The following is a 25,143-nucleotide window of genomic DNA, read 5'->3' on the forward strand; positions in this document are numbered from 1 at the left end:
TCCATTTACTCATTTCTCCTGCTTCAGTTCATGTTTTGAAAATGTATACCAGTTCTAGACTCAACCCCTTTTCCCACAGTCTTGAATTGGGTGCTCTAGCCCTGTTTAGTCCTGATACCTTTTTCCTGAATTCCTGCCACTGGCTTCCATTTCTCCCATTGTGTTTGCACTAAATGTGTTGTCAAGCTTCAGTGTCCATGGTTGGAGCTCTGCAGTTTGCTATCCAGGAGCAGTGTACTACTGTGGTCTTCATTTTCCTGAGCAACTGGATTGCTGCATGGTCTTCTCTCTTGCCTGGGACTTCCCTACCCATGAGATTATTACAACCTTCCCCCCTGAGACTTACTCAGTTAAGGTGTCACCATGGTCAGCAGCATGAAGGAGTTTATGGATATGTCTCTTTGGATTTCTTGGTTATTATTCAATCTGGTGGCCTTTTTAGATTACTATGAGTGCAACAGAGGGAGAGCTGGACTCCTCCACAGCATTTCTCAGGACTATCTTAAATGGAAGTCCTAACCAGATAGTTTTAAAAATACTCAGAGGTATCTACTGGCCATCAGAGAAAAAACCTATTAAATCCTAGAAGAAAGAAGAGACAGAAAATTCTGTGTCAATTTTCAGGTAAAGGGCATAAATTGGATTGTTGGTTGGTTGATTTACCTTAAGCCTATTCTAATGATAGGAGATTTTGGTCCTGAGCACTGTGGCTATGGAGATATTATACTAGCAATAAATTCTTGCAGGATGAGGGGGATGGAGAAAGGTTTGATTTGATTCCGCCCTCATCACCTATTCCAATTTTATGCTTTTAGCTGTAGAACTAATCTTTCCAAAGTTGCAGGTGAAATTACTTAAAAATCTGTCACACTTCACATGGCACTTGTGAAGTTTTTAAGAACATAAATATTTTTACTTTATCATATAATTGCTGCTAACGAGCAGTTAATAAAACTCCATGCTTGTAAAAATTGTTTTCTAAAGTGATAATTCCCCTGTGGGATTGCATTAAACACCTTTAGTCCACACCCACGCCTATCACCCTTTCACAAATTTGGAGGTGGATTGAGCTTATATTTTTCTGGCAAGGGGAATACTCTTAGTGTGCTGAACACTAATGAATATTTCACTGAAAAGATAGAACACTGGGATGGGGTATTGAAGGACAGGAAATCATTAATAGATAAGAAATAATAATAATAATAGCTAGCATTTTTATGGTGCTTTGAAATTTACAAAGCCCTTTATATACAGTACCTCATTTGATTCTTACAACAGCCCTATAAAGCAGGCATTATTATCCCCCATGATCAGGGGAAAGTCAGGCTTTGTTCAGTGTTATTGAAAGGGATAAAAAACATTCATTTTGTTTGATTCTTTGTTTTGAAACACTATCACAGGGAAGGCATTTCAATCTTTTGCTCAGAGAGGTGAATGGCATGATAGTATTGAATGAAGATCACAGAAATATGAATATAGAGATGGAAAGGATCTCAGAGGCTATCTAATCCAACCCCTTCATTTTTCAAAAGAAGAGACTGAGGAGGGCAGCTTGGTAGCTTAGTAGATAGAAAGTCAGGCCTGGAGATGGGAGGTCTTGGGTTCAAATTTGATCTCAGACATTTCTGAGCTGTGTAAACCTAGCCAAGCCACTTAACCCCAGTTGCCTAGCCCTTATCATTCTTCTACTTAGAATCAACTAATATTGATTCTAAGTTAGAAGTTAAGGAGTTTTTTTTTTTTTTTTAAAGCATCAAGTAGAAGAGCTGAAATTAAAACCTGGCTCTTCTGCATCTAGATCTATTCATCATAGGTCAATTTTCTTCTTTCCTAAGGTCAGTTTTGTTCTTTACTCTCTTATGTTCTTTACCAAGAATTAGTATTATTCAAAATAAATTGTTTTAAAGCCAAATAGAAATCTTATTAAAAGTACAGCACTCAGATCTCAATATCCAGTAGAACTCATTTAGAGTACTGTGTTATATGTCTGTATAGATTATGTTAAGTTTGATGATATGGTAAGAGAGATATCGACAAAGTAGGTAGTGCCTAGACCAGGCCAACCAGGAATATTGACGTATTTGAGAAAATGTGCCATGAGTGGAATGATAAAAGAACATTTTGGCCTGGACATTTAGTCTAAAGTAGAGAAATTGTAAAGGAGATACACTCACTCTCTTTGGTTTTTGGAAGAGTGAGAAACTGTGTATGATCCCAAAGGGAAGAATTGGGAGCAGTGGTAGAAGTTACAAAGAGACAAAATTTAAGCTTGAGGTAAAGAAAAATATCATAAAGATGAAAGTTATACAAAGATGGAATGGACTGCCTCTGGAGGGCGTAGTCCTTCTGTTGCTGGAGGTCTTCAAGGTGGTTGGATGACCATCTAAGTAAGTTGTAGTGGGGAATCTCTTTAGGGGATTCTTTGGCCTAAATAGAAGCTGAAGACTCTTTCAATCTGAAATTCTGTAGTTCTGTGAAGGGTTGCCATGTAAAAGAGAAATTAGCCCTGAAGAACTTAATTGAGAAAATCAGAACTAGGATCAAAGAGGAGTCATAGAGAAATAAATTACAATTCAACATAAGGAAGGACACTTTGACAATCCAAACTATCCCCAAAATACTTCCCTTCAGGAGGTAATGATGAAAGATTTGGGGAAAGAGATAGATCTAACATTCTTGGGCATCTTCAAACAGAAGTTATATGACCAATTGCAAGGGATAGTGGTAGAAAGGATATTCACAGATCAGATACAGCTTAGGATAGATTCCTACTTCCCAACTCTAAAATTCACTCACCTATAGATTTGCCTTTGAGTTAAGGACAACATAAAAGCATTCAGATTATTTATAAGAAATTGGCTGTTCCACAAAAGAAAACCAGTTTTGAACTGAGTCCCTTTAGTTGAAAAACTTCCTCTCTGGCCATACACTGTCCTCATTATGAGCCAGCAACTCTCATTGACAACACCAGCTGCTTACACTCAGATTTTTTTTTAAGTACCTTATGTTTTAAATATATTTTAAAAAGATGCTTTCTGTATCCAGAAATAACCAATGAAGAGTCGTAGTGCATTAATTAAGATGTAGAAATGCTTTTCACAGACAAAGAAAATTAATCATTGCACATATTCCAGAGTGGAATGGTCTTTACTGTTTCTCCCCCCTTTATCCATGGTCCCTTGTAGGAATATACTACATTCATATAGAAGCTCTATATTAGGTCTACAGCTCTGTAATTAGAAGAAAGAAAGCTTATTTGAGATTTTTGTTTTTTAAAGGGTAGCTTGAAGATGGCCAGATTTGAGAAATGGGGCAAATATACTCTCTCTAGAACATTATATTATTATTTCTGGAGTACCTTGGGCCATCCACCTAACTCACCGTTAGTTCCCTAGGGAATATTTTCCCCAGGTTTAAACTACATGGTTCCACTCTCATAAAACCATATTTCATGATGTCCTCATGTCCTCACTTTTTTATAATCAGCCAAAGAACAAAAAATTAGTTCAAAGCAAAGAAATTTATGGAAATGGCATATTTTTTTAATAAAAGGGAAGCAGCAAAGCATGCCCCCACACTCCTGGGAGTACACACATCAGTGAGAAGAAAAGACAGACATAGGGAATGCATATGGCCAGGGCATACAGATGAGAGTCAGTCATGTAGGGAACATAGTGGCAAGGATGCACATGTGAAGGGACAGCTCATGCCTCAAAAGCCCAAGAAACACTGATGTTTTCTAGTGATGTCATCACACTGCTCTAGCCAGGTTCTTCTTGTAATCTTCATTAGAAGTAGCTCTGAAAGACATAATCTCCACCATACACCAGTCATCTATAGTCTCTGCTAGACTCTGCTCTGCCTCTAGCTTCTAATTTAGCTAAAATCTGTGGCTATCTCTTTCCCAAGGAAGAGTAACTGTTCCCATTTAGCTTAAAGCCTACACAGAGGCTTCTCCCCCACCCCCAAAAAGGGCTCTCTTAGAAAATATGGAAACCCTTGCCTGGGACCAGACAAAAGCGTGTTGTTCTACCTTTTTCCCTCAGAGCCTTGACAATTGAAGCATCTCATCTTCTCTAGAAGGACATTTTTGGACTTCTGGACCATTCTAAAATAAGGAACAAGATCTCACTAGCTAATTAATCTTACACTTTTCTTTGAAATCTCTTCTTGATCCAAGAGCCTTGTCCCAGTGACATAGATCTCACCCTAACTTATGGTAAATATTTGTTATATTTTTCTATTCTAATTTCTGAAGGTTAGACTTTAAGCCAAGTAATTTGCTCCATAATTACAAAAACAGTCCTGGGGTTTGAAAGTTCCACAGTTGGTGAGCCCTAAACCTTGCAGAGGTCAAATCTGGGAGCAAAGTGATTATCTCTTCCAGCTGCTCAGTCCCATTCTGTGGGCTTTCATATACAACTGTGCAGTCAAAGGTTTATGAAAAATGGAATATGCAAATAAAGGTATATGAAATTATGTACTTATGATTTATATATAATATACAAATATACCTATATAGTTTTGTTGTTTAAACCCTTACTTTCCATCTTAGAATCAATACTGTATATTGGTTCTAAGGCAGAAGAGCAAAAAGGGCTAGGCAATGGGGATTAAGTGACTTGCCTGGGGTTATTCAGCTGGGACATGTCTAAGGCCAGATTTGAACCCAGGACTTCCCATCTCTGGGCCTGGCTCTTAATTCAATGAGCCACCCAGCTGCCCCTACATATATACTTTATCTATAACATATATATATATATATAACTTATATTATATATCCCAAATATATTTTACAAATAATATATAACTGTGCCAAAGGTATATGAAAATAAATGAGATCCCTATAAATATATTTCCATACTTTAAATCCCTGGAACCAAAAAATGTCTCTCTTGGTTCATATCAACCTTATTTTCACTGAATATAGGTTGAATGTAGAAAAAAGTTGGATATAGGGCTTGACAAATAGTAAATAGCAGATCTTAGGGTATTTAAGTGCTAGACCGGGATGGCCTATTCTTTTCTTGTTGAATTCCTAACCATCCTTTAAAAAGCCAACATAAATGCCATCTTCTTCATTAAGCTGTCCATGATTCCCTCAAGTCAGAAAAAAACTTCCTGCCCAAACATTACATGACACTTTATTTTTAAATTTTATCTAATGCTTTTACATTTTATTACAAATAATAATTTCCTTTATGCTATATTTTCTTACTGAACTAAAAGCTTCACAAGAACAGACTATATCTTATGTTCACTAGGAACATTTGTCCCCAATGCCTACCATTTTGTACTGCACACAGCAGCTGAATGAAGTGGCGATTGCATTGAGTTTGAAGTGATGTAGTGTAGCCTTTGTTACAACCAGTTCTGAAGCTTCTTGGATTTGGGATTAATTTGTAGGGAACTCTCAATAATAAATCAGTTGTCTGGATCGCTTTGCCCTCTACCCAGTTTGAAAATTGGAAACTTTTAAGGTTAATTCAGTTCTCAATATTTAATTGCCTAGGATAGCTCTAAAAGCCACAGGTGGAATGTAGTATATACTTGAGAAGGAAGCTATATAGAATAGAGATCTTAAGGTTTATATAGTACTCCTTTTTGGGTTCTACTATGTATGTAGAGATATTCATTTTATATGGCATTTCTTAAGTTTAAAAATAAATAAAATTTAAAATATTCAGTTGTTCACTACACTAGCAGGCTTATTGAAAGAGTTTTAAAGCATTTAAATTGTATAGAAATGAATAATTGCCACAGTGAAACAACAGAAAACAATGCAGCACATTTTTCCTAAGTAAATATAATCTTCAATTCCTTCTTTCCACAGTAGTTTAGGAAACTATCTCTTCCTAAGTGGAAGACCTAGGCAAGACCTTTCTACAACCGTAATCAAGTGGGGTGGAAGCTTCATTTCCTCCCAATTTGAAATTTGTTTCTCTTGTACATGCAACTGAACTGATCCTAGACTCCATGCAATAACTCAACTTGTCATTATTGGACTCCTTCCAATGGCCAGGAAGCTCTTCACTTGGCTTTCTCCTCAAATTGTCCCTGACCCCACAGAGACCTCTGTTACTCCTCCATCTCATGGTCATGCTTCATTAAGCTTCCCAGTGCAAGCAACCTGCAGGATTGTTACCTGTATCTCACAGGGATGAATCTCGGCTCTCTTGATGCCAAGATGTTCATACTCTGGCCCAGGGATCTTGGAAATATATCCTTCTCCTCTTTGATGTTGCTTGTTATATCTTAGACCAGACATTCCAGGAAAGAGAGTCCTCTCTTCTCTTTCCCTTGCCCATTAGATAATAAAATAAAAGGGACACTCAACATGGAGTCAGAAGCCCAAGGCTGGTATCCTGGTTCTGCAACTGGCAATGTAACCTTGATTGAATTTTTTATCTTCGACATCATTAAATACGTTTTAAACTCCCACTTCATTCAGAGTATTATATCAGTCTGACACGTTGAGAAGCAGCATGACATGGCATAGAGATATCTGCATTCAGAATCAGGAGGACCTTGGTCCAAATTTTGTCTTCTATACTTATAGTATAAGATCCTGAGCAAATAATTTAACCATGCTCAACCTCAATGATTTCATCTTTTTTTTGTTTTGTTTTGTTTTTTAATTTTATTTGGTCATTTCCAAACATTATTCATTGGAAACAAAGATCATTTTCTTTTCTTCCCTCCCCCCCCTCCCACCACCTCTCCCATAGCCCACGTGCAATCCCACTGGGTATTACATGTGTTCTTGATTCAAACCCGTTTCCATGTTGTTGGTATTTGCATTAGAGTGTTCATTTAGAGTCTCTCCTCAGTCATGTTCCCTCCACCCCTGTAGTCAAGCAGTTGCTTTTCATCGGTGTTTTTACTCCCACAGTTTATCCTCTGCTTGTGGATAGTGTTTTTTAGATCCCTGCAGATTGTTCAGGGACACTGCATTACCACTAATGGAGAAGTCCATTACCTTCAATTGTACCACAGTGTATCAGTCTCTGTGTACAATATTCTCCTGGTTCTGCTCCTTTCATTCTGCATCACTTCCTGGAGATTGTTCCAGTCTCCATGGAATTCCACCACTTTATTATTCCTTTTAGCACAATAGTATTCCATGGCCAACATATACCACAATTTGTTCAGCCATTCCCCAATCGAAGGGCATCCCCCCATTTTCCAATTTTTGGCCACCACAAAGAGTGCAGCTATGAATATTCTTGTACAAGTCTTTTTCCTTATTATCTCTTTGGGGTACAAGCCCAGCAGTGCTATGGCTGGATCAAAGGGCAGACAAGTCTTTTATCACCCTTTGGGCATAGTTCCAAATTGCCCTCCAGAATGGTTGAATTAATTCACAACTCCACCAGCAATGAATTAGTGTCCCTACTTTGCCACATCCCCTCCAGCATTCATTACTTTCCATAGCTGTCATGTTAGCCAATCTTCTAGGTGTGAGGTGATACCTCAGAGTTGTTTTGATTTGCATCTCTCTGATTATAAGAGATGTAGAACACTTTTTTTCATGTGCTTATTAATAGTTTTGATTTCTTTTGACTGAGAACTGCCTGTTCATGTCCCTTGCCCATTTATCAATTGGAGAATGGCTTGATTTTTTGTACAATTTATTTAGCTCTTTGTAAATTTGAGTAACTAAACCTTTGTCAGAGGTTTTTATGAAGATTATTTCCCCATTTGTTGCTTCCCTTCTGATTTTAGTTACATTGGTTTTGTTTGTATAAAAACTTTTTAATTTGATGTAGTCAAAATCACTTATTTTATATTTTATGACTCTAAGTCTTGCTTGGTTTTAGTCTTTCCCTTCCCAAAGGTCTGACATGTATACTATTCTGTGTTCACCTAATTTACTTATAGTTTCTTTCTTTATGTTCAAGTCATTCACCCATTCTGAATTTATCTTGGTGTAGGGTGTGAGGTATTGATCCAAACCTAATCTCTCCCACACTGTCTTCCAATTTTCCCAGCAGTTTTTATTAAATAATGGATTTTTGTCCCAAAAACTGGGGTCTTTGTGTTTGTCATAAACTGTCTTGCTGAGATCATTTACTCCAAGTCTATTCCACTGATCCTCCTTTCTGTCTCTTAGCCAGTACCAAATTGTTTTGATAACCACTGCTTTATGGTATAGTTTGAGATCTGAGACTGCAAGTCCTCCTTCCTTTGCATTTTTTTTTCATGATTTCCTTGGATATCCTTGATCTTTTGTTCTTCCAAATGAACTTAGTTATGGTTTTTTCTAATTCAGTAAAGAAGTTTTTTGGTAGTTCAATGGGTATGGCACTAAATAAGTAAATTAATTTGGGTAGGATTATCATTTTTATTATGTTAGCTCGTCCCACCCATGAGCAATCAATGTTTTTCCAATTGTTTAGATCTAGTTTTAGCTGTGTGGAAAGTGTTTTGTAGTGACTTCATCTTTAAAATGGAAATAATAACCATTTCTGTAGAACTTTAAGAGTTGAAAGAAAATCACATTACATATAATATCTCATTTAAACCTCACAACAATCCTGTGAGTGAAGCGATATTATTATCCCCATTTTATAGAAGAGGAAATCAAAGTTAACCAAGATTAAATGGTTGTTTAGATTCACACAGCTAATGAGTGTTTGAGTTAGGTCTCAAACACAAAACTTCCTAACTCCAGGAGCAGCACTATATCTACTAAAGGGAATATCACAGAATGTTGTAAGCTTTAATGAAATATATGTGTATATATATATGTATATATACAAATATAAATAAATATACCCAGATATGTATATATACAGGCTTATGTATTTATGTATGTATGAAGCATCCTTTGTGTACCTTAAAGTAGTGGCATCAAACTCAAATAGAAACAAGGACCACTAATCGGTATCTAAGGATCCCAGTGGACCATGAATTGACTTAATTTTAAAATGTAATATTATCTACATTTTATTATATTTTTATTGGTTTTGTTAAATATTTCCCAATTATATTTTAATCTAGTTCAAGCCCAAAGGGGAGTGCTGTGGCAGCATGAGCTATATCTGGCACCTTTGCCTTAAAGCACTAGGGGGAAAAGTTCTGTTTATTAAAGGCCTTCTAATGGAGATACATGCAATAAACTGACTGAAAGCATTCCATTCCAAGTAGCATATTAGCATTAACCCACTATATCTCACGGTCATCTAACAGAAAGATAGACTCTAAAAAATATCGAGAACCTGCTAAAATGGAACAGAAGAACACACAATTCTGAATGGAGGAAAGGGGCACAGGTTTTGTCCAGTGCTCTCTACAGTGCAATGGGGGCCCAGCAATCCTTGAGGGCTGGAGTTGATGTAGTACCAAAATGTGTCAGGCATTTGCCAAAAGGTATTGCATATTAGAGAAAGGAGGAGGGGGTAAGGAGAAATGGAGAAGTCAGGTGGAAAGAGATGTCTCACCCAATAGAAGCCTGTACTAAATCTCAGATAGCTTTAGACTAGCTCTGGAGAAGCTTAGGGGAGCCGGGGCAGATAGGAAGACAGAGAGAGAAAGAGGGAGCAAGGGAGAGGGAGAGGGAAAAGGAGGAGAGGGAGAGAGAGACAGAGACACAGAGAGAGAAAGACAGAGAGAGACAGAGAGAGAAAGAGAGGGGGGGGAAGGAGGAGAGGGGGGAGAGACAGAGAGAAACAGAAAGAAAGAAAGAAAGAAAGAAAGAAAGAAAGAAAGAAAGAAAGAAAGAAAGAAAGAAAGAAAGAAAGAAAGAAAGAAAGAAAGAAAGAAAGAAAGAAAGAAAGAAAGAAAGAAAGAAAGAAAGAAAGAAAGAAAGGAAGGAAGGAAGGAAGGAAGGAAGGAAGGAAGGAAGGGAGGGAGGAAGGAAGAGAAAGAAAGACAGAGAGAAACAGAAAGAAAGAAAGACAGAGAGAAACAGAAAGAAAGAAAGAAAGAAAGAAAGAAAGAAAGAAAGAAAGAAAGAAAGAAAGAAAGAAAGAAAGAAAGAAAGAAACAGAAAGAAAGAAAGAAAGAAAGAAAGAAAGAAAGAAAGAAAGAAAGAAAGAAAGAGAAAGAAAGAGAAAGAAAAAAGAAAGAGAGAGAGAGAGAGAGGAGAGGGAGAGACAGACCGAGAGAGGGGGAGAAAGGAGAGGAGCTCTGAGTTTAGAATACACTTTTTTTTTTCATTTAATGCATAAGAAAGCAGTTTCCTGCCTCTTGCTGTTCTGTCATCTCCAAGCACTTTTTTTTTTTCCTAGTTAACAAGAAACCCAGAGATGTAGTCAAGTGCAAAGATACCTAGAGGTAACCGACTGTGAATTTACATGCAGGCTATGCCGACACATAATTCCTTAGTTGTATTTAGCTGCCTGTGAGGTAACATATTTTGAGAAACCAACAGAAGGGCTTTGTTTTGGTGACATAGCTTCTGTGTATTTCTCCTACAAACACCATGGGGGGAAAGCACTGGAGCGTGGAGGTCCGCATTCTTAAGGGGATTACTGCACTTGCTAGGAGAAAATGGTTTTCTTCAGGTTTGATACAAGATAAAGGATTTACAACTATAGATCAGGAATGATTATACTTGTACTTGGAATTAAACATTTTATTATGATTGTCGTGAGCAGAAACAACACGGGCTTCTGGAAGAAGTACATGCTTCCCAGACAACAGGATAAGCTTCTACTGGAAATTATTCTAAATCATTAACCTGTAGATTCAGAACTTAAAAGCCAGATGGGGCCATAGATGAGATCATCCCACTCAACCCTTTCATTTTACAGATGAGGAAATCCAAGGCCATGAGAGATCAAGTGCCTTCTCTATGGTTTTACACCTGGTTAATGGGAGAGTTAGGACTAGACCCTCGGTCCCCTGGGTACTAATTCTGTGCAAGCTAGGTCCACTAAATATAGTACACTAAATATATGACTTTCCCCATGTCAGCTATTCCTATAATTAATTTACACTTAATGAATGAAGACCTTAGTGACTGACAGAAAGGAAAGAGAAATGTTAAATAGCTCCTCTGAAGCCAAGTTTTGAATTAGTTACATTCACATGCATACATGTTAAAAAAAAAACTAGAAAGTTTGATTTCTATAAAAATAGTTAACATTCATATGGTAGGGTAAGGTTTTCAAAGAGTTTAGCATCTCAATTAATGCTCAAAATAACCCTGTAAAGTGGTGCTTGTAATATGCCCAGTTTACAGATGAGGGAATTAAGACCGGCTTTAACTAAATAAAAAATTAAATTGAAATTAAATACTTTGGCTAGGTTCACACAGCATATTTAGAGTCTTAGGAAGGATTTGAACTTGGGTCTTCCTAATTGTCAAATTCAGTTCTCTATGTATTCCAACACCTGAAACCTCACAAGATATAAGCATCCCATCTTCCCCTCTGCAGGCCTCTCCCTCTCCATACTATACCCATGGGATGTTCAATGTCCTTACAAAGCCTTCTCCATCAGCAAGCCTAGGGTCTCTTCCTATGTGGTCCTCCATCTTCCAAGAAAACTCTCACAACTTGGGACTTTTCTGATGTCTCCTCTCTTTATTTCAGAATTGGCCATAATGCTGTGTCTAGTCCCCTCAACCTTCTGTTGTCTCTAGTTAATCTGATTAAGGAATTATTGTCAAGTTTTTAATGGAGAATAATGGTTTAGCCTCTGGATGATAACTACATAATTCAATTCAGTTAAAATGTAAGTACAGATTTTTATTTTAATGGTAGCCTTCAATGCCTTAAGGAAAACAATTGAAATTCACATTTTATATATCAGCACTTTAAGATTTGCAAAATACTTCCCTAACAACAATTCTGTGAGACAACTTGTGTCTATTCTATTGCCACACGCCCTCATTTTAAAAATAAGGAAATTTAGGAATTTGATTTCCTCAATGTCCCACAACTAGTGAGAGTTTGAAGCTGGATTTGAACTTTTTGCATTTTTTTCATTTAACTTCTTCCAAATATAATTGACTCACGTTCTCATGTAACTCTTCTGTGTGAAATGGTCCCTCCCATGAAAATCCATAGCATTCAGTTTATGCCTCTATGAAATTTTTTAATTTTATTTTGAAATATTTTGTTGACAATAAACTTTTTACATTTTATCACTTCCCAATGACACTTCCCACCATATAGAACCATCTCTTGGAAATCAATAATAATAATAAATACAGTCAAGCAAAGAAAACCAATACATTGACCTTGTCTATGAAGATATACCCTATTATGTACCTAGAGACTACCACCTTTTTGCCAAGAGGTAAGAAACATGTTTTATCAATAGTCCTCTGAGGTCACAATTGGCATTACATTGATCAGCATTTTGAAATCTTTCAAGCATTTTGAAGGCTTTTGCCTGGGTTCTTGAATTTCTAGATTCCTCTCACATACTATTACTCCCTGAATACTCCTGTATATTGGCTTAGCCATGATTCTTCCATCTTTTTATTCTCTTGCATTCTTAGATATGACTGATGCAATTCTCATTAAATTTCCAGATTTTGTTTGATGTTTTTTGCTTTTGAATGCATAATTCCATCCCTTTTCCTGGCTCTGACATTTAATGTTAGATGCCTGTGGTCATCTTTTCAACTGACAAGATGTCGAAGAATCTCCTGCTTCTACTTATTTCTCTCTCTACCAATTAATAGACTATCCCCATGTTTCTCTGAATACAACATATTCATTACTTCATCCCTACAAAAATATTCCATTATATTCAGATAATCACAGTTTGCTCAACCTTTCACCAACTGATGGGCCACTTTTCTTTTAAGTTCCTTGCCTTTGCAAAAAAAAAGAAAAAAGTACTGCCATCAAAAAAACTTACCTACTTAATACTTTTTCTCCTATCTTTAACTAGGGGTATACCCAGTGCTGGTATCATTGGATTAAAGGGTAGGCACAGTTTTGTAAGTTTCAGACATAATTCCATATTATTTTCCATAATAATTGAGCCAATGAAAAGCTCTACCAACAATGCTTTAATGGGACCATCCTTCCATATACACTTCAAAAGTTTGTCAGTTGGCTTTTTTTCCCATGACTTTTCTTTCTGATAGGAAGGAGGCAAAACTTTAGGGATTTTTTCATTTCTTTTATTATTAGTCATGTGAAATACTTTTTCATGTGATTGTTGATAGTGTGCATATCTTCCTCCGAAAAGCGTCTATTCCTCAAAAAAGATGGATCTTCATTTGGAAATGAAATTTAAATTTAAAAAGAAAAATAAAAGCTATATATTCATATCTTTTGATCACTTGTCTGTTGGACGCTGGTGCTCATTCTTATGTCTTTATACTAACTCATATATCTAGGTTATCCAACTTTTATCAGAAATGTTCAATTAAAAGATTTTTCCCAATTAACTATTCTAAGAACTTTCCTACTCTGTTATATTATGATAATGATAATAATTGTCATTCATATTATGCTGTAAGGTTTACAACATATATTAGCTCATTTGAATCTACACATAGTAGGCACTCAATACATTGGTGGTGACTTGAGAATTGAATTATTTATATGTGATCCTGAAGCTGTTTCTATCACCCATTTGGGTCAGGGACACAGGCCTACTCACAAGCAAAAATTATGCATACATAACTCATTGGGGCCTCCAGGGCTGCTGGTATGAGATACTTCTCCAAACTAATGCTTCCCCTCCATTAATTAATACTAGATCATTGGGAATTCACTGTGTCTTGTGAAAGAAGGAAGACAGCCCTGCAAGTCAAAGTAACACCAGTGACATGAAAACTAGATTTACGTTTCTGTTTCTATTAGCGTTATCTAACACCTCATATATTTTATTTTTAATTGGTATTTCCTGATACGATATTTTAAAACCCAATGAATTAACACACAAAAATAACCCTGTAAAATAGCTCAGGAAAGAATAGTGTTAGAAGGACAAGCCCACATAAAATGTGTTAATTTTCTATGACATACAGTATAGTTGAAAATAAAATTCATTCCTTTAAAGGAATATTTTTCTCCATCTAGGTGCTTCATTTTATATCACAGTTGTGTACAGCCTGCAAAGTGAACAATGACTAACCAAATCGTTTTTGGAAATAGAGTTATCTCATCAGAAGAGGTGGTCAGGCAAAGGGTAAGGGGGGAGAAGAGGACCCACTAGCATAAGGCAACCAGATATTTGTTCAAGAGTGGCAATTCTAAGAGGATGCACTTCCTCCTTTGTCTCATGGTCCACTACTGACCCACTTTGTGTGGTGCAACTACTTTTGGATCACTATATCCAGAATCTCATCCTTATGGCACCCCTTTCCCGGTTCCTATGTGTATAAGAGCCAGTCTCTGGTCTGTCCTTTATACCCCTGCTCATTTCATCACACCCCCAATTGAATTTTTTTCATCACTTTAAGTCTTTTTTATTTATTTATTTATTTTTAAACATTATTTTATTTGGTCATTTCCGAGCATTATTCATTGGAGACAAAGATCATTTTCTCCTCCCCTCCCCGCACCTATCCCATAGCCAATGTGTGATTCCTCTGGGTATCACAAGTGTTCTTGATTCGAACCCATTTCCATGTTGTTGGTGTTTGCACCAGAGTGTTCATTTAGAGTCCCTCCTCAGTCATTTCCCCTCAGCCCCTGTAATCTAGCAGTTGGTTTTCCTCGGTGTTTTTACTTCCACAGTTTGTCCTCTGCTTGTGGATAGTGTTTTTTTCTCCTAGATCCCTGCAGATTGTTCAGGGACATTGCATTGACACTAATGGAGAAGGCCATTACGTTCGATTGTACCACAGTGTATCAGTCTCTGTGTACAATGTTTTCCTGGTTCTGCTCCTTTCGCTCTGCATCACTTCCTGGAGTCTCCACGAAATTCCTCCACTTTATTATTCCTTTTAGCACAACAGTATTCCATCATCAACATATACCACAATTTGTTCAGCCATTCCCCAATTGATGAGCATCCCTTCATACCCCCAATTGAATTGTCCCCATGTACAAGAATTCCAAGTTATGAGATAAGAACTTTGGGTTTTGCCAATTAGGTCAGGTAATTAAATTCAGGGTCAGAACTTTGATGGGTGATGGGTAGCTGGAATGACTATTTATGGCATCAGGGATAACATTAAATGTCAGAATCCGAAAAAAGGGATGGAATTATGCATTCAAAAGCAAAAAGCATTAAATCTGGAAATTTAATGAGAATTATATCAGTCATATCTAAAAATGAAACAGAGTATAAAGATTAAAGAGTCATGGCTCAGTCAACATACAGGAGTACTCAGGTAGTCATAGATAGTGAGAGGAATATAGAAATTCAAGATCAGACTAAAGTCACAAAAGCCAAAAAAGCTAGATCATTCTAAGAGTTTCAAACCATTAACAACCACCCAGAAAATGATAGTTTGACATACTTAGCTCAGCATTCTGGGTATATAACCTTCTGCTTCTCAAAGAGGTAGCCAAAAGTCAGAATACCAGAAGCCAAGAACTTCAGAAATAAAATTAAAACTCAAAGTTAGGAAGGTTTTTTTTTTTTTGGGGGGGGGGAAGGTACCCGTGTTAAAAGGAAATTTTTACTCACGCTTTTGCCCTGATTAATGAGGCAAAACTCAGGAAAAGGAGAATTAAAAAACAATTTATTAAAACAGGTCATGGTAGCAACATGTTGACATGTTGATCACTGTAGATTGGTTAACTTCTATCATGAAGTCAAGACAATTTGTATTAAAAAAAAAAAAGGTTGGATTGTTGCATATTAGTTACTCCCCAATTGCCTCTTCATCATTTTTAATGTGAAGAAACAGGAAGGGAATGAACTGATGCGGAGTGAAATAAGCAGAACCGGGACAACATCATGTACAGACACACTGAAACATTGTGGGACAATCAAATGTGATCGACTTTCCTACCAAAAGCAATTTAATGTTCCAGGACAACTGTGAGGTACTAATGAGAAATAATGCTATCCACATCTAGAAAAAGAAATGTAGGAATAGAAATCCAGAGGAAAATATATGACTTTGTACTTGTTTATATGGGTATAGGATGTGGGGTTTTGGTTTTAAAAGATTGTTACAAAAATGAATAATATAGAAATAGGTTTTGAGTGATAATATATGTATAGTCCAGTGGAAGTGCTTGTCAACTTGGGGAGAGGAGAGGGAAGAAGGGAGAGAGACAACAAGAATCATGTAACCATTGAAATACCCTTATCTACGCCTGGTGGGCCCTTCAGTGGATTGAGAGCCAGGCCCAGAGTCAGGAGATCCTGGGTTCAAATTTGACCTCAGAGACTCCCTCCCTGTGTCAGATAATCTCTCTCAATCTCAATTTTCTCATCTGGAAAATATAGATAAGGCAGTTTCCAACTTGGCACCTTGTCCAAAAAAACCATAAAGGCGGCTATTATGATGCAAATTGATTTCCTTTGTAATCCTTTGTATTTTATGCATTTTAAAACTTTATTATTAGCCTCAGGCCATAGGCTTCACTTGACTAAGTACCCAAAAAGGGTACAAGACCAATATATAAAAGGTTAAGAACCCTTTTCTTTAGGAAATGGATCACTTGTGTTGAAATCAGACAAAATTATGTAGGTAACACAAAGACAAAGCCTTGAAAATGCAGGCTCCGTCCTGCCTTCATTAAGTGCAGCCAGAATAAGGCCTGCATTAACTGACTAACACGGGGCCCCTGGCCAAAAGCCCGAGAATCCGACAGAATTCCAGGCTTCACAAGAGACGAACCTTGGGCGTCCTGTCGCCCTCATCAAGAAGCGCCGACGTCGTCATTCAAGTTGAGGAGCTGTTGTTCCGAGGGCAGCTTCTGCTCCTCCCTTTGGGTGAAGAAAATCAAATCAAATCAGGTTTGCATTTTTTGTTAAGTTTTGAATTTACTTCCCTATAAAGCGCCCAGTCAATGCCGTGGAGTCTATTAACATATTCCCATCAAAGGAAAAGCCAGGGTCATTAGACCTGGGTAACTATTGTGTTTGAATGGGCTAGTTAATTTGTTACCCTACAATGAAAGCAAGGTCAGCTGTACTGCTCCTGGGGAAGGGACTTGCATACAAATCAGGGCAGAGGAAGAGGAGCCCGAGACCGGAACACACAAGGTTAGAATTCTCAGTCAATGAAAAGCCATTTTGAACAGAAGAAGGAAGAGGGGAACTCAATAGCTTCTGCTCTGCCCCCTTCCGGCCCCCAGCGTTGCTGCACCCTTCCCAGGACAGACCTCTTTCTACCCACAGAACTTTGCCAGTGAAGCTTATATTCCGAGCTGAACGCTACCTTAGAAGTTGTCGGTTTTTACAATTGAGGAAATAGTGGATGGAGAGCCAGGTCTGGAGATGGGAGTTCCGGGTGACTTCCTAGCTGTGGATACGTCACAACCCCCATTTTCTAACCGTTACTGCTCTTCTGCCTTGGCATTGATGCTTCATATTCATTCTAAGACAGAAGGTAAGAGTTTTTTTGTTGTTTTTTTCAACCAAGGAAAAGGAGATCCAGAGAGAAGTGGTTTGCCTAAAGCCACATAGCAAATGGCAGAGCTCAGATATAAATGATTCCTGGTAATATATAGTAAACACTTAATAAATGTTCATTTTCACTTGAACTTGAGTCCTTTGCCTCCAAATAAAAGATCTTTTCCATTACACCAAACCCTAAAGCATAGAAAATTTTAGGTACAAGGACTTTAGAAATCATTTAGTCCAACCACTTCATTTTTTGAGAGTAAAGGCAGACAAAAGTCAAATCAACAAGGATTTATTGTGCACATATTATGTGCCAGGCACTGTTGATAAGCATTGGGATACAAAAAAGACCAAAATCCAATCCTTGCCCTAAAGGAACTCTCAGGCTAATTGGGAAGACAACATGGACACAACTATGTCCATTCAATATGTACACAGAATAAGTTTGAGATAATCTTAGTAAATTTAATCACCTTAATTTAATTTTATTTATTAAAATACAGTCATCCCTGGGTATATCGCAGTTCACCTATGGTACCACCCCTTGTGCAAGTGAGATTGTACATGGCACACTATTGGCTGAAAAGGATGGACCATAGCTCTGTGTTCTGTATCCTGGACGCTGATTGGTTCAGTGTTTAGAAGAGTGTGGGAAAGGTTAATAAGAGTGTGGAGATTTATAGGAGAGTGGGCAGGGTTTATAAAGCCTTAATATATATATATATAAATAATAAAATAAATATAATACTGCTACTTCTTGGGTTTTCATCTATCCCAGGAGTCTCTGAAATGTAACTCCCACAATAGGTGAGGGATCACTGTATTAATCAACTTATTATCAATCATCAATATGATCAAATTATGTTTCAACTTAAAATTATTAAATCAACTTAATTTAAGTTTATTATTTTTATATTATTGTTGTTTATTCGTATTAATTAGTTAATAATATTAAGTTATTTTTATTAGGTAAACTTAATAAACTTAATGTCAAAGGGAAGATATTATGACTATGTAGGTTTAGAAAATATTTTTGGCAGAAAGGACTTGAGTCAAGACTTGAAAGAAGCTAAGGAAGTTGGGAGGGAGAGATGAAGAAGGAAAGAGTTCTAAGCATGGGGATAGTCAGTGATAATCCTGAGTTTAGATGAATATTGTCTAGGAGGAATAGCAAGGAGGCTGGGAGTCCAAGGGATAATAATGCTGGTATTTATGTTTTACTTTAAAGTTGGCAAAGGAGTGGGTGTATGCCATCTCGCTTGAGCCTCTTAGCAATAATTGTTGGAGGTAGTTGCTGTAGGCATTATTTTTTTATAAACTCTTACTTTTGGTCTTAGTAAGATATCTAAGACAGAATGTCAAGGGCTGGGCAAAAAAGATAGTAAGTATCTGAGGCCATATTTGAACCCAGTTCCTCCTGATTCCAGACCTGCTGCTCTATCCACTGACTACCCAGCCATCTAACTGTCTTAGGTCCTAACAAATAGAGCTATTCCAAAATAGAGTGGGCTGATTCAGGAAATAGTGAAATCTCCCTCACTGGAGAACTCCCAGCAAAAGTTGAACAACTTGTCTGGTATGTTGAAGAGAGCATTCTTGTCCTTAATAAGGGTTGGACTAAGCAGCCCTATGAGATTCCTTCCAATTCTAAAGTTCTCCGATTGCCACTTGTGTGCCTAGAATTCCTTCTCATCTTTTCCCCTCCTAGATAGACCTTGTTTCTTCATTGCTTAGTAGTCCCCCAGGCACTATCCTTTGCAAATGGAAACTCACAGGCAAGCTCAGCCATGTTCATGGTTCAGATGAGATGGACTAGACAGAACCTGACCTTACAGCTCTCTCTGCACAGGTTTGGAGGAAGGTACTAGGAGCAAAACCTCAAGCCCCAACTGAAAAAATACAATCCAGCTGACACTTCTTTATGGCAGAGATGTCTAGAGGTCAATCGATAATTGTCTGCTGCTTCAGTCAGCTGAGGAATAGACTAACAAACCAAAGGCTTGCCTCAACAGTTTTATTTTACCGTAATTTTAAGGGGCAAACCTGAGGAGTTCTGAATGGAGAAGATGAACGCAATGGAATGGATACCAACAGTGGGAAAACCATTGAGAAAGCTATCATAAGGCTGGGGGCAGCTAAGTGGTACAGCAGTTAGAGCACTGGGCTTAGAATTAAGAAGATTCATCCTCATGAGTTCAAACCTAGCTTAAGACATACTTACACTTTCTATCTGTGTGACCCGAGGCAAGTCCCTTAAACCTATTTAACCTCAGTTTCTTCATTTGTAAAATTAAATGGAGAAGGAAATGGCAAACCACTTCAGGATCTTTTCCAAGAAAATCCCAAATGGAATCATGAGGAGTCAGCACCACTGAAAACAAACTACTTTAAGGGTAGCTACCAGCCAGCCATTTTTCCCTAGTTCAAACCCTGATCTCCTTTCATCTAAACTACTACAAATCTTCCCTGCTTCCAGACTTTTCCCTCTCTAGTTCATCTTGAGCACAGCTACCAAACTGAAAAATCTTAAAACACAAATTTGACCTCTGCCCTATTCAAAAGTCTCCAGTGGTTGCCTACTGACTCTAGGATAAAACACAAACATCTCAACCTAACATTGAAAGGCCTTTTAATAGGGTTATCATCTAGCTTCCTAGCCTCATTTCCTATTGCTCTCCTTCATGCATTGAGCATTTCACTCATCTGCTAATCTATTTTTCATTCATGACATCCTATTTCTTGCTCACTTCTCTTTGCACAAGTGGTTCCCTAAATCTGGAAGGCCCTCCACCTTATCTCTGCCTCACAGAATCCATAGTTTCTTTCAAAACACAGCCAGTTGAGGTGATGCCTCCAAACCATGTTTGTTTTATTTTCTAATCTTTCTAGTTATTAGCACCCTCTTTCTCAAAATTACTTTGTATATGCTTATATGTACTTACTTTTCTATATGTGCTCTCACAGTAGACTGTAAACTCCTTGAGGCCAGGGATTGTTTTGTTGTATCTTTGTATACTAAGGACATAGAAAAATTCTTTTTTACGTGGTAGGAGCTTAGAAAATGATTTTTTTCCCTTTATTTAAATCATAAGGACCTACAGAATTCTTGGGGATCTAATCCAACTTTTACTTGACTCCAATATAGCTATTCTGGGACACTTGGCATGATATTGCCCCTTTTGGGGATGACTGTACTCTAGATTCAAGCTCCCCAACATAAAATGAAAAAAAAACATGAGCTATGGCGTCAGAAGACATGAGTTCAAATCCTGACTCCTTTTCATGAAAATGATGTGACTTGGAGCAAATCATTTAATCTTTATTATTCTGAGTTTTCTCATTTATTAAAGTGAGAATAATAATGCTCAAATGACTTGTCTCCTACTATTGTGAGAAAAGAACTTTGTAAACCATTGCAAAATAGAAATTTAAGCTATTACTATTTCACATGCCCCATAACTATTTCTGGGACCCAGTTAGTATAAGTTTCATGCACATAGCCCTTGTGCCTAAGGCTTTCTGCCTTCCCCTCACAGAATGCTGGTGTTTATAGCCTTGTCCCCATATTATCAGTGGGGTTTTTCCACTTCCAGTAAAGCTTGTTCCACATGATCCTGCTTCCAAGAGGCTATCCCTTGGCAAAAGACAAATTAGTATAGTTTACAGCTCTTCCTAGAATGCTGCTACCCAAGTGATTAACTTGGTGCCAAAAGACTCAATGAGGTCCTACCTAATGTTTCAGCTGGTCTGAGAGAGGTCAGTGGAATCCAAGTAATGGAATTGGCGGATGCTAAGAGAGTGGCCCAATATGTTGCAGTAGCTCTGAATAGAGTCGCCGGGGCACAGACTTTTTGTATGATGCCAGATGGGAGGGTTTCAGCTACCCTGGATGGATCCAAGAGCTGATGTTAATTTGACTCCATGTACAGGCTGAAATAGTACAAGGTGATGAGCCTGAATTGAATTTTCTCTTCCTTTTCCTGTCTACAAGCTGTGACTCAACATATATCTTAAAAATTCAGCATTACTTTTTTAATTGACAAGGTCACAAGTTCATTTCCCATTGGGACTTACTTCCCGACCCACTTACCTGAAATATCTTTGAGGCTAATATTAGCAGCGTTGCTATATTCATTCTGCTCTAGGGATAGGAGAGGGGGAAAAAATACACCAACCTGATCTGGAGGAAAGCACTTACGAACAAAACAAAGAACATTCACAGAGGCCCATGTTCCTGGAATTCAAACAACTAGTCTCTCAGGCCAATGGCCTTGAGAGTGCCGATTACCTCTTACTGATTCACAGCGGGCTGGGAGCTTTCTGATTAGAAAACTCTGGAGTTTAAAGCAGTCTATTAAGTCAAAGGGCTAGGCCTTTGCTCTCTGTGCTGAATTTGATTAACCATCTAAAACAACATAGTGTACAAGTACAGTGATTTAAAAAAAAGCCCATCACAAAAACCATTCCAAAGATTTCATCCAAGGCCCAAGAAAGCTCCAGGACTGAGGCTGTGAACTACTTTGTGACTGGAATATTTTCCCAGAATAACATCTTGGAAAATGCCATGTTACATAGGTTTTGCTTAAAAGCTGTGGTTTCCTGACCAAGTTATGTTATCACATATTTTATCATATTCTGTTTTCCAGATCCAATGGTATACAGATAAAGCTAGATTTGGCATTATCACTTTTCAGGATAGAAAGTGAAATTGATTAAATAATTGGATAAATAATCAAAGAATGGGTTTTCAAAATTGGAAGACTAAGGATTAAAAAAGTTTGTGCACAAGTAGTGTAAATTGTTTCTTTTCAGAAAGGAAATATGAAACTGGAAGTTATTTGTCTAAATTTATTCTCTCCTGGAACTGACCAAAAGATATTTGTTCTCCTGGCAGCAAATCCTTGAAAAATAAAACCTATGATTTCCTGGTTGAAACAGTGTCCTTTATTCAGTATTTTGTTCAAAATATCATAGAAATTGAAGCCAAATCACACATTTTCTGAAATTTAAATCAGTTCTGCCCTAAGACAGTAGATGAAGTAGAAATATAAGAAGTACCTTCTGGACCACAGTGTAATGAATGCCCATTAAAGGCCACTGCCACTGATTTAAAGCATTTTGTGTCTTAGGATAGAATGTTATATACATATTACTGTTAGAGATGTGAGAGCAATCTAAACTCAAATGGATTGGTCTTTTCTAATTCTCTTTAGCCCAAGTGGCCCAAATTTGTTATTAATCCTTTAATCTGACATTGTCCAGAAGAAATTAGTGATTACCAGCACTGGCTGATAAAATTTTGATCAAATGGGCTTGGAGGTATACTATTAGCTCTTCAGATTGGTGCTTAGCTTTTTTGTAGTTTTTTTTTATTTGGTTGCTTTTGTTTCATTGCTGTTGGATGTTGGGTTTTATTTTTATTTCTCTTCACTATTTTTAAAACAAGTCTTTATTTAAAATTAATTTTTAGGGGGAAGCTGGGTAGCTTAGTAGATTGAGAGTCAGGCCTAGAGATGGAGGTCCTAGGTTCAAATGTGACCTCAGACACTTCCCAGCTGTGAGACCTTGGGCAAGTCACTGAACCCCATTGCCTAGCCCTTACCACTCTTTTGCCTTGGAACCAATACACAGTACTGATTCTAAGATGGAAGGTAAGGGTTAAAAAAAATAATTTTTATTTAAATTGATTTTTAAATTTTAATTTTTTATTAAAAATAAAATTTAATGTTAAAAATTTAATTAAATATATTTAAAAACAAAAACTAAGAAAAACAGTAATGAACTTCATATTTCTACATCTTGCCTGACTTATTTCTTGTCTTAGCTTCAGCTCTGCTCCCTGTAGTTACTAGCACTTGGGTCTGGGGGACAGTATGTAGTTCTTTGATCCTAGATGGAGGTGGGGAAGGTACACTGACCTCACTCCTGGAAAGCTGAGTTCAGCCTGAGCTTCTTGGACCCTAATTTTGGTCACTGAGACCCTGAAATTCTCTATTTCTTCTCCTTGAGTTTCAGCATACCTATATGTAGAAGTAATCCATGAATAGAATAAAAGCCTATTAAGGATGGGAATTGAGTCATTTCTCTCTTTGTATCCTCAGCACTAAGCCAGGACCTGACATATAGAAAGTACATTAATCAGTGCTTGGTAAACTGGTAAATTAAACAGTTTTCAAATGAGAACAGACTTTAGAAAGCTAGATATAAAGCCTTTCCTCTAGATCAGGAGTCCAATTGTATATATGGTCTTTTTTCAGTCATATTGGACTTTTTTTTTTTAACCCTTACCTTCAGTCTTGGAATGAATACTGTGTATTGGCTCCAAGGCAGAAGAGTGGTAAGGGCTAGGCAATGGGGGTCAAGTGACTTGCCCAGAGTCACACAGCTGGGAAGTGTCTGAGGTCCCATTTGAGCCTAGGACCTCCCATCTCTAGGCCTGGCTCTCAATCCACAGAGCCACCCAGCTGCCCCCATATTGGACTCTTTGTGATTCCATTTGGGGTTTTCTTGGTAAAGATACTTGTTTGCCATTTTGCCATTTCCTTCTCCAGCTCATTGGACAGATGAGGAAACTGAGGCAAACAGGGCTAAGTGACTTGCCCAGTGTTATACCACTAGTAAGTATCTTAGGCCAAATTTGAACTCAGGAATATGAGTCGTCCTGACTCCTGCGGCCCAATACCTAGCTGCCCTAGGTCAGGGGTACATACTTTGGTAGTCCAATTAAGTCTATGAGCTCCTTCTTAGAATCATGTTTTAAATGAATAAAACAAAAAACAAGAGATTCCAAAGGAAATCAATGATACTGAATATAGTTTTATTTTCTGTTTTTTTTAATGGTTTATTTATACGTTCATTGACCTCATGGTAAAACCCATCGTCTAGGTAATTAATGGGTTGTAGTAAGAAAAGCAGTGGATTTAGAGGCAAAGAACTTGAGTTTAAACACCAGGTTTGTGATCAGTTTGCTAGATGATCATTATACTTGTTTAAAACTCAGTTTCTTCATCTATAAAATGAAGCAGTAGGACTAGATTGATAATGAGTTCCCTTCTAACTCTAAATCCTATCATCCTATTGTTCCTATCCTTCCTTGCCATTGATCTGTTCCAACTTGTTCAAAAATGAGATCCCAGACACCTCTGACCTTTGTGATTATGCCTCCCTTTCTAAACTTGGATTGATAGAGTTATTTGGCTATGCCTCTGATAATAGAAGCCAAATTTCTCTCTTATAGCTCTCTATTACATCTTATATATTTTAGATGGATTTGTCTTCTCATCCCTTCACTAGTATTTGAAAGCTCATTCACAAATCTATATGAAAAAGATTATACATATAATAATAAAATCAATTCAACAACTATTTAAGTTTCTAGGAACTGGGAAAATAAAGATATAAATGAGGGAAAGACACTAATCCGCAAGGAACTTTTCAGTGAGAGTATAATTGAGGAAACATTGCTCATGGCCCAAGATTGAAGTTGAACTCAACAAAGGCTCTCTTTCCGGATTCACATGGACTGGGTTCAGTCCTGAGTGAGCCTGGCCACTAAGGTAGAGATTCATGAGTGTGCGTGTGTGTGTGTGTGTGTGTGTGTGTGTGTGTGTGTGTGTGTGTGTGTTTGTGTGTGTGTTTAAACTTTAGTTCATTATGCCTCTACTCCAAAGTTATGGGGGAAATCTCTTACACAAAGTT

At 37.5% G+C, this 25,143-nt stretch overlaps 1 protein-coding gene across 7 annotated transcripts in view; it reads left to right on the plus strand.

Annotated features, from left to right (window-relative positions):
• SEMA6D (semaphorin 6D) overlaps positions 1–25,143 on the plus strand; it is a 908,057-nt gene that overhangs the window by 546,787 nt on the left and 336,127 nt on the right. Inside the window, exon 1 of one of the 7 annotated variants that reach the window (XM_056810136.1) lies at positions 16,520–17,431. The exons of 4 other annotated variants lie outside the window; for them this stretch is intronic. The gene's annotated coding sequence lies outside the window, so the exon portion shown is untranslated. Of the gene's footprint in view, positions 1–16,519; positions 17,432–25,143 lie in introns of those variants that run through there. 2 more of the 7 variants (XM_056810137.1, XM_056810141.1) reach the window with 2 other exon arrangements.

This window comes from Monodelphis domestica, chromosome 1 (genome assembly GCF_027887165.1).
Source record: "Monodelphis domestica isolate mMonDom1 chromosome 1, mMonDom1.pri, whole genome shotgun sequence".
Classification (NCBI taxonomy): Eukaryota; Metazoa; Chordata; class Mammalia; order Didelphimorphia; family Didelphidae; genus Monodelphis; species Monodelphis domestica.